This window comes from Poecilia formosa, unplaced genomic scaffold (assembly GCF_000485575.1).
Source record: "Poecilia formosa unplaced genomic scaffold, Poecilia_formosa-5.1.2 Scaffold254, whole genome shotgun sequence".
NCBI lineage: Eukaryota > Metazoa > Chordata > Actinopteri > Cyprinodontiformes > Poeciliidae > Poecilia > Poecilia formosa.
This window is the reverse complement of record NW_006800193.1, coordinates 326111-334735: the sequence shown is the minus strand read 5'-3', so window position 1 is coordinate 334735 and position 8625 is coordinate 326111. Positions and strand designations below refer to the sequence as shown.

The 8625-nt window shown below is 41.5% G+C and overlaps 1 long non-coding RNA gene across 4 annotated transcripts in view; it reads right to left on the bottom strand.

The window, feature by feature from the left end:
- Positions 1-4741: 4741 nt before the first annotated feature.
- LOC103150427 (uncharacterized) overlaps positions 4742-8625 on the bottom strand; it is a 51237-nt gene continuing 47353 nt past the window's right edge. For all 4 annotated transcript variants that reach the window (XR_001664489.1, XR_001664488.1, XR_477551.2 and 1 more), the window contains exon 4: positions 4742-5182. This is a non-coding gene — a long non-coding RNA (uncharacterized LOC103150427). The remainder of the gene's footprint in view (positions 5183-8625) is intronic.

Below are 8625 nucleotides of genomic sequence, written 5' to 3'. Positions count from 1 at the left end.
ACACACACACACACACGCATAAAACCGTATGTGTGCTCTTGCTAGGTTTTCTCACTTTTTCAAGCCTTGGAGGCGGTTAACGTCTTCATTTGCATGTGGTCTTTTTGCATTTAAAGAGGGTACATGCATAGGTTGCCCGTGTGTTTGTGCCGCACCTGACATTTTCACCACTTGGCATTTTAAACAGATTTTAACACCCAATGAGCCGCGGCGTCCTCCAGTCTCTCGATCAGGTGAATCAGATGAGAGGTGCAGGGCCACAGCCAGCAGCAAAAAAAAAAGAAAAAAAAAGGGAGAAGCAGGGCGAAGTGCTGATTTGAGAACACGTGTCGGAATAGAAATCTGTGGCTGGACGGTTTGTTTTATTTGTCGAAACGTGCAGTGGCGAAATTATTCATCTCAACCTGGCAGTGGATAAGGTCAAATCATTGGCTCTTTTTGCCTGAGTGTGGGAAAAAAAAAAATGCAGACTCCTTTGTATTTCTCTATTTTTTACTGCATTGTAAAAGACAACTTAGTAGTGTTCTGCATTATATATTTATATATATATATTTTTTTTTTCTATGTATTTTTACAGTACTGGGACATCCTGTTCTGCCGTCTCACTGAGCGTGTTTCCGTAAGTAAACACATCCATGGACGGTGGGTGGGAGTGCGGTGGGTGGACAGCCGAAGAAGAGCAGTTTGCATGAGAATAGCCGAGGTCCTGTGAACCTTCTGCTCCCTGTGTCCACATTCAATGGCATTACTGCAGTTAGCATGACAAACTAGACTCCAAGTTCTCGGACTTTTTAATGCAGCTCCCCCCCCTCCCTCCACACATCCCACCCCTCTGAACCCGACCAACCCCTCCCTCCACCCTCCCACATAACAAATCTTGAGCATGCACACAGAACATTCACAGTTACAGCATCCTTTATATTTCATTTCTGTCTCTTTAGTGAAAACAGGTTAATTAAAAGTAGCACTCTTTTTTTTTTTTAGTTTGATAAACTACATCAGCTTTAGTTCAAAAACATACATTAAGTCTGAATGTCATGAAAAAGCAAGTCAGTAAAATCCACACAGATATTTTCAAAAAGTGAGAATATGCGTCTTGATGAGGATCGTTTGTCAGATTAAAAGCACCTTTTGAAAATAACTTTTAAGCAGATATTATACCTACTTTTTATTAAGCCCACATTTCTGTATTAAAATGTTTTTTTTTATTGGTCCGAAGTATTATTCTAATCTTAAATGTTGCGATTTCATCAGCTGTAGGTGGAGAATTATCACAGTCTACAGAACTGAAAGCTTGAAAACACCAGTAAGTGTGTAATTAATTTATGCAATGTGTTTCACTCAGTGAACTGAAAATAAATGAACGATTCAATAATATTCTAATTCATTGGATGTGACTGTATATTCTAAAAATAAAAATAAGATAATAAAATATTCAGTGTTTGTTTCAGGTAATTTTAATGATTGTAGCTTATAGCTATCGGATTATTTTATTTTTTCATTTTTTATATTTACATAAATATTACATAAAGCTGTTTTGTAATATAGATGCGTTGTGGTATGGCAATGTTATGAATTATAAAATAATGGGAAATATTGCTGTCTTGGCAGTTTGTACAGCAGACTTCCACTGACACTGTCCACGAGGAGTGTAATCCAAACACGGTCACTGCTAAAGAAGTATTCAAGCATTAGCTGGAAAGTTAAGTGGAAGGAAAAAATATGGTGCACAAAATACAAACCACAGCCTTAGGAGGACTGTGAACAGAACTATTCAGAAATTTTACTTGGACTCTGGCTGGAATCAGAGCTTAAAGAAAAAATACCAGCTGCAAACAGATGTAGAACATGAGACACATCTCTAATTTTTTGTGAGAACCTGAGATGGACTTCAGCTCCATGGCCCAAAAACTGCTCTTAGGAAGAAATTAGTTTTGCATATCGTGTGGAAACCAAGTTTCTGGAAGAACTCAGCAGAATATAATTCAGGTTGCTTGAGGTCCAAGTTTCCATAGTCGGTGATTAAGTCAAAAGTTGGCATTTAACACTTCCATTTGCTTTGTGGAAAACCTTTATAGAGATGAATGTGTTTTTTTTTGTTGTTTTTTTTTCCAGGAGGAGCAAGCTGATTTCCTTTGATTCCTCAGCAGAACTGCAGGCGGATCAACTCCAAGACACGTTGTGCAGATTGACCAATAACATATTAGACTCACTACTGCATCACCAAATATGACTGATTTATTATCATTTCCTTCCACATATTATTAGCTGACTTTATAAAATGAGAAGTTTCCCATTTCATTTCCCTTTAATTATAAATTTGTTACATTTTGGCATGAAAATTTAAATCAGTAATTTTGTAGCGATTCGCTTCATTATCAGATTTTGGCACTTTTTTTTTTTTTACGTACAGGACAGAAACACACGTGTCATTAAACTGCCCCTGTTTGTTATACAACCAGCCGGCTTTGTTCGTCCTGCTGTTGGAGGCCTTTATGTTGTTAACGGACCAGGATGTAATTAGAGGCCCTCCATTTACAAACAAGCAGTTGAGCAATTACAAGACAATTAACAGGCCCCTGAGAGTTTATTCAGGTCAATAATGGGCCGCTCTTGCAACCGCAGGATTCGCCATAAATACACCGTGACTGGCTGGTAATAAATAATGCCGGGGTTGTGTGGAAAAATCTTTTAGATTAAATCAATCGGAATCGGATTAGTTAAAAAAAAGAAGAGTGGTTTTATTCCTTCTAATTATCTTAACATGGACTTTAAAGTGGTGCCAGTGATGTAAAGACAAATGTTTCAACAAAGGCTACCGTTTTCCAGCTTGTCTCATCTGGACGGAGCGAACCCTGCTGTCAGACTGGTACACAGTATACGGAGTTTATGTGACATGATCCGTAACTCTATCTATAGGTGTTATGGTATCATTCCCACCATTAAAGAGGTTTTCCACCTTCCCCGTGACCCCCGCCTCGCCTCACAGGACACAGAAAACGACCTGATAGCAATGTCTTTTACTGTACAGAGGGGGAGCTGAGATGTGTGTGTGTGTGCGTGCGTGTGTGTGTGTTGCTGGTCACTCTGCGACGTTAGGGAGCGTCCTGCAAACGGGGCTTCTCTCCAGTGAGAGTGGGGGAATCTGGCACGGCCAGTAAGCATGTATATCAGGCCATCTCACGGCTGGCTGGACGCTCCCTGGGTGGCCCGCCGTGGTCAATACTGCACTGGTGACTGGACACACAGAATGGGATAATCTTGCTTTCTTTCGGGGGCCACAGTGCACTCACACAGGTCTGCTTTTTATGCCAGCTTGACCATGGAGGCTAGAGCTTGCCCGGTGCTGTGATTTCAGGTCAGGACCAGTGGTGGGGGGAGCGAAGCCTGGACTGAGAGAGGGGACAGTGTTGTTGGGGACAGTGAAGGGGAGGGCTGGACGAGTCCATTTCAGCCAAAGCAGTGGAGCACACTGGGCGCACTGGGGCATCGCCTCCGCTGGCTGTTGGGAGGGGAAAACAAAAGGGGGGTGTGATTCCCACAAAAAACTAGAATCTGTGTGTGCGTGTGGTAATGAATGTGCATCTTTGTTCAAACTTTCCTTCAGCTCCAGCAACTCGTTTTAACGCCCCCGCTGCTCACGCACAAACACACATAATTGACACCCACAGATTAAGGCCTCTGTGGTTTGACTGTTTTCCCAAAACGTCCCACTCTACTGGAATATCAGGAAATATAATTTCCAACACCTTCATGTACTAAAACTGGGTGATTTTCTCTGAAATGAGACATTATGCTGGTAATTAATCACGTTAAGACAACAGAAACAAATTGTTTTCCAGGTCATATTTCTCCAAAGCACAATAAACTAAAGCAGAAGAACGAGGCTTTATATTAAAAAGGGGGAAAACTTGTTATTTTAACTTTAGCACATCGCTTTCTGTCAAACAGAAAGAAGAACATTGGAGCTGAACATGAAGATACATTTTGAACGTGCATTCCAGGAAATGTATTTCCTGGATACAAAGAAACATCAGAAGAATAAAGAAAAAAGAAAAAAACAAACAAAACAAACAAAGGAGGCAGCAGCTTTTTATTTCACATTTGTATCAGTTTTATTTAAGATTTCAGAATATTATAACAGTAATCTGTGGTTCAAGAAAAAATTGTTCATCTCACAATCACAAGTGTTATACAGCACCCTTTTATAACTATTGGTAACAATGTGGAAGAAATATTGCTTTTTTTGCAGTAGCATAATCTCACACGAAAAAAAAAAAAGAAAGAAAAAGTCAAACTTCAATTTAAGAGGAAATATTTTTACTAAGAAAAAGGAATGAACAAATTGTTTTTCTTTTACAAAATCTAAAGCACTGACATTCACAGAATTCTCGCTAAATAGACTTAACTTAAGCATTGGATTATTTATATATATCTCAGTATTTTTATGCCAATCTTGAAAGTGGGACAGAGAAGAGAATGTGTCAGGTAAGGCAGGAATTAACTACATTAAAATAACCAGCTGGGTTAACATGCCACGTCTGGAGTCTGGGGAATAATGGAAAATGTTAAAAGAACTGAAACAGAGACAAACAAGGCTGAAAGAGGACCAAAGTTGATCTTGTAACCGTGAAGAAGCTGGTAAAAGAGGTGAAATAAAATCTCTAAACCTCGATGAAAATAGCAGCATATTTTTGTGTGTGTGCAAGAAAAAAAAAAGAAATTGTTTTCAGGCTTTTTACTTATCTCTATCAGCCTTTAAAAGTGCAGGTTGCTGTATCTATAAATGCTGTTTTTTAGGGAAAAGAAAAATAGAAATGCAAGTTTTATTTTTAGCAAAGTCTTACTGCACAATTTTAAACATGGCGGACTGCAATTTAGGACAAATCTGCAGAATAAAAGCTGATTAAAAAAAAAAACCCAACAACAACGCAACATTGGAAAAATTCAACGTTTAAACTCACCTTTGGCAGCGGCTCCTTTTTACCTGATGTCTTAAGGAAAAGTCGCGGATTATCTGCCCCCAAACGGGGGAGCTAACTGATCGTGTGGGTGGGAAACTGGAGCAGGCTAACCGTGTAGCTAGCTAAAGGAGGCATGTGTCCTGTCTTATTTTTTTAAGGCCCAACGTTGAGAACGGGTCCATTGTTAATCCTCATGGTGGCTTTTCACCCGACTGCTTCTGCAAAGGCATAAAATATGGAGAGAGAGAAAAAAATTGATCAGTTGAATAATTCCAGAAACTTCGCAGAGCATCTCGACGTTCTTTCCAGATACTGAGAGGATTTCTTACACAAATGCATGAGCAGATTGATGTATTTTTTATTTTTTTAAACATGAGACCGCACAATTTCTGAGTTCATATCATTAACATCTCTGCACATGCGTCTGACAGCCGGGAGCGTGTCATCGCCCCAGACACTGTTAACGTCAACGGCAGGAGGAGGGGTGAGCTTGCACGTTTGTTTGTGCGTCTGTCAGCTGTCTGCATCAATGCCGTGTGCGACCCCGGAGCTAGCAGACAGCCAGGGGTTAAAGGTCAAAGCGGAGCCTGTCTGGGCTTCCTGGCTGACCCCAATGGCTGCGAGCGCTGGCGTTCACTCACATGCAGAAAACCGGGTGCTTTCGGGGAGGGAGGGCCCGTTCAACCGTCTACCAGACTAATATCACCTTTGGGATTAGGATCCAGACAAAAATAAATTGACCCCAAACCCCTCTCTTCCCACACACACACGCACACACACACCCACACACACACACACACACAGATGCCAGATTTGCCTGGTCATAAAACAGGACTCGACCGTGCGGCATGACGCAGACAGACACAGCATAAGTGCTGAGTCTGAGAGGAACATCTAATTATCTTTTAGAGCTGAGTTAGAGGGAGGAGTGGAGGAGACCAAGGAGGTTCAACGGAGCCAATAACATGCAAGCCAACAGCGTAAGAGGTCGTTTTAGCCAGGATGGAGACAAAAAAATAAAAAAATAAAATTCTGTAAGGCGGTCATTTAAAAATTGGGATCATTACATGTTAAGAAGGGAAAAAAAGTAACATATGATAGGTTTATATCTTTGTGGTAACCCAAATTTAGATTTTGCAGCGTAAAATAGCCTGAAGCCCGACTTCGGTGTAAAACAACATCAGAATGCTTGTAAGAGAGAAAGAGAGGCAGAGAGAGAGAGAGGAGAGAAAAAAAATCCCAAATCAAAGAGATCTCAGCTAAATGAAACAAGGAACAAAAGGTCAAAATCAGAGGCTGCCAAGCCATCGGGAAAACTCGCTAAATAAGCCGGGTGTTAAGCCCGCTAATCCCCCCGTATTATTGCAACATCTGTGAGGCCTAGAGAGGCTCTGTTGGCGTACGCCGAGACAGATGTAAACAATATCCTGCCTGAAAACGAAGAGGGTTTGTTTAGGTATCGAAAACCGCCGACGGTATGCGAAAAGAAGGCTGAAGTGACGCGGCGAATGTAAAGCAGGTAAACCGGGAGAGACGGGGGAGTGGGGAAGAAGCGATGGAAGTGAACGAGTGACAAAAGCTTGATGCAGAAGAGGTAGCGAGAGCAGGGTTTTTTTTTTTTTTTTTTTTTTTTTTGAGTTGTTGGGATACAGCTTGAAGGTGGCGGGGAAAAAAAAAAATAAAAAAATTGGAGGTGACAGCATCCCGGAAAGATGGCACACCTGCGGACCAGGCTGACGAGACGCCAGGGAGACGAGGATAATTTATGCAGAGAGAGTCTGGCACCCCGCGAATAGTCCAGAGAACCGAAAGGGGGGAGGGGGGGCTGCTTGTGGGTGCTAGCAGTGTGAAGGAAGGAAGAGATGGGGGTTGGGGGGAGATGCTTTTTTTAAACGAGGGGGCTCAGAGGCTGCTCTTTCTGCTCGATTCAGCCGAAGCTGTCCGTCTGACGTCCCATTAAGGTTTGGGACAGGGCATGTGGAACTAGGCATTGAAGAGGAGCGGGAACGGGGGCGGTGGTCTACTTCTTCATTTTGGCTATACGTATTAGATCCACAGAGCTGTATGTCTGCTAATCTGCATGCTAATTTCCTCTCATCACAAACCAGAGCCTCATAGAGGGCCGGGGACAGACACAAGCTACTCAGCTGAAGTCCGGCTGAACGAGAGGTCATAAGAGCGCTTCAACAGCCTGGCTGGTAGATCAACTCATCACATTACTGTTTTATGTTGTGGGAGCCCAATTCTGTCTGTCTAAACCTTAAAATGTACTTTTTATGCAAATGTCTTGACATTGTTGAAGGATTTGCCCTCTTTGATCAAAGAGCCAAAAAAAATATCATATGACAGGCCAACACAAAGTAGTTCATAATTCTGCAATAAGCAAAAAAAAAAAAAAAAAAAAGTATTTTTATTTTTCCAAATTGTTTTACAAATAAAAATGGAAAAGTTGGGTGTGGTTTCATTTCTAGTCCCCAACTGAGTCAATACTTATTAAAACTTCTGATTAGAGCAGCAAATCTTCAGAAGAGTGTTTTGAGGAGGTTTGACCATTCTTCGCTGGCTGGATAAAAAAAGCATCTGTTAGCATTTCTTCCTCAATTTGATTAAGTTTGAACTTTGACTGGACCATTGCCAAACTTTAACATGGTTTGACCTACAGCACTCCACACTAGATTTATGGTCACTGTTTTGCTGGAAAGGGAACCTTTTGCCCTTTAGACTTCCACTTTTCCATCAACTCAGACCCGTTTCCACAAAACGATACCGCCAACACTGAGCTTCACAGCAGGCCATGTATCCTACATGGCCTACGACAATCTTCTTTTGACTTTTTGTTTTCCATCACTGACTCTCTTCCTGAAACTCCTCCATAGGAGCAGTCATTTTGCAAGAAAAAAGCTGTGGATTCGATTCCAGACAACCTCCACCATCACTGACCAGTCCCTTGTTCTATGCTTTGCTTCATACAAACGGTCTGGACCCTTGTCTACTGAGAATCGATTACTTGACTCTGTTGGATTTTAAATTTTACCCAATCGCTAAAGTTCAGCCATGATGTTATGTCCCAATTCGATGCTACAAAGTCTGCACTACAAACAGCTGTCTCCCACTGCAAAGAAGGAAGTGGGAGAAATCCAATTCAATGGGAGAAAGTGCAAATGAACCACTGAAGGGAGATGAGAACGCAACAGCAAGGCTAATGACTGTCATTTGGTTTAGCAAAACCATGTCTCGTTTCTTTTACACTTCCCAGCTATGTACCGTTTTGTGTTGGTCTATCAACTAAAATTCCCATAAAACTCGATTCAAGTTTGTATTTGTGACAAAGTACAAGGAGAATGGATGCCTTTGAGCGGCACTGTACTGAAAAATCTTTTCCTAAGATTCCCTTTTCACGTAAAAGATTTCCGACACAAATGTATCAGCAGACGGACAGAACGGAAACAAAATTTCAAGAGTGTGACTTCGGGACTCTATCAGATAACACAATGAAAAGGTTAGCCACAGACAGCGGTCTGGACATGTATGAACATCAGCAGAGGCTGACATCAACCTTTAAAATCATGGAGCAGTTTTGATTTGAATGTGAGGAGACAGACTGTATGCTTCGTGCATTTGAATCCTGGCCAATTGCCAGGTAAAACCGTGTGCTTGTATG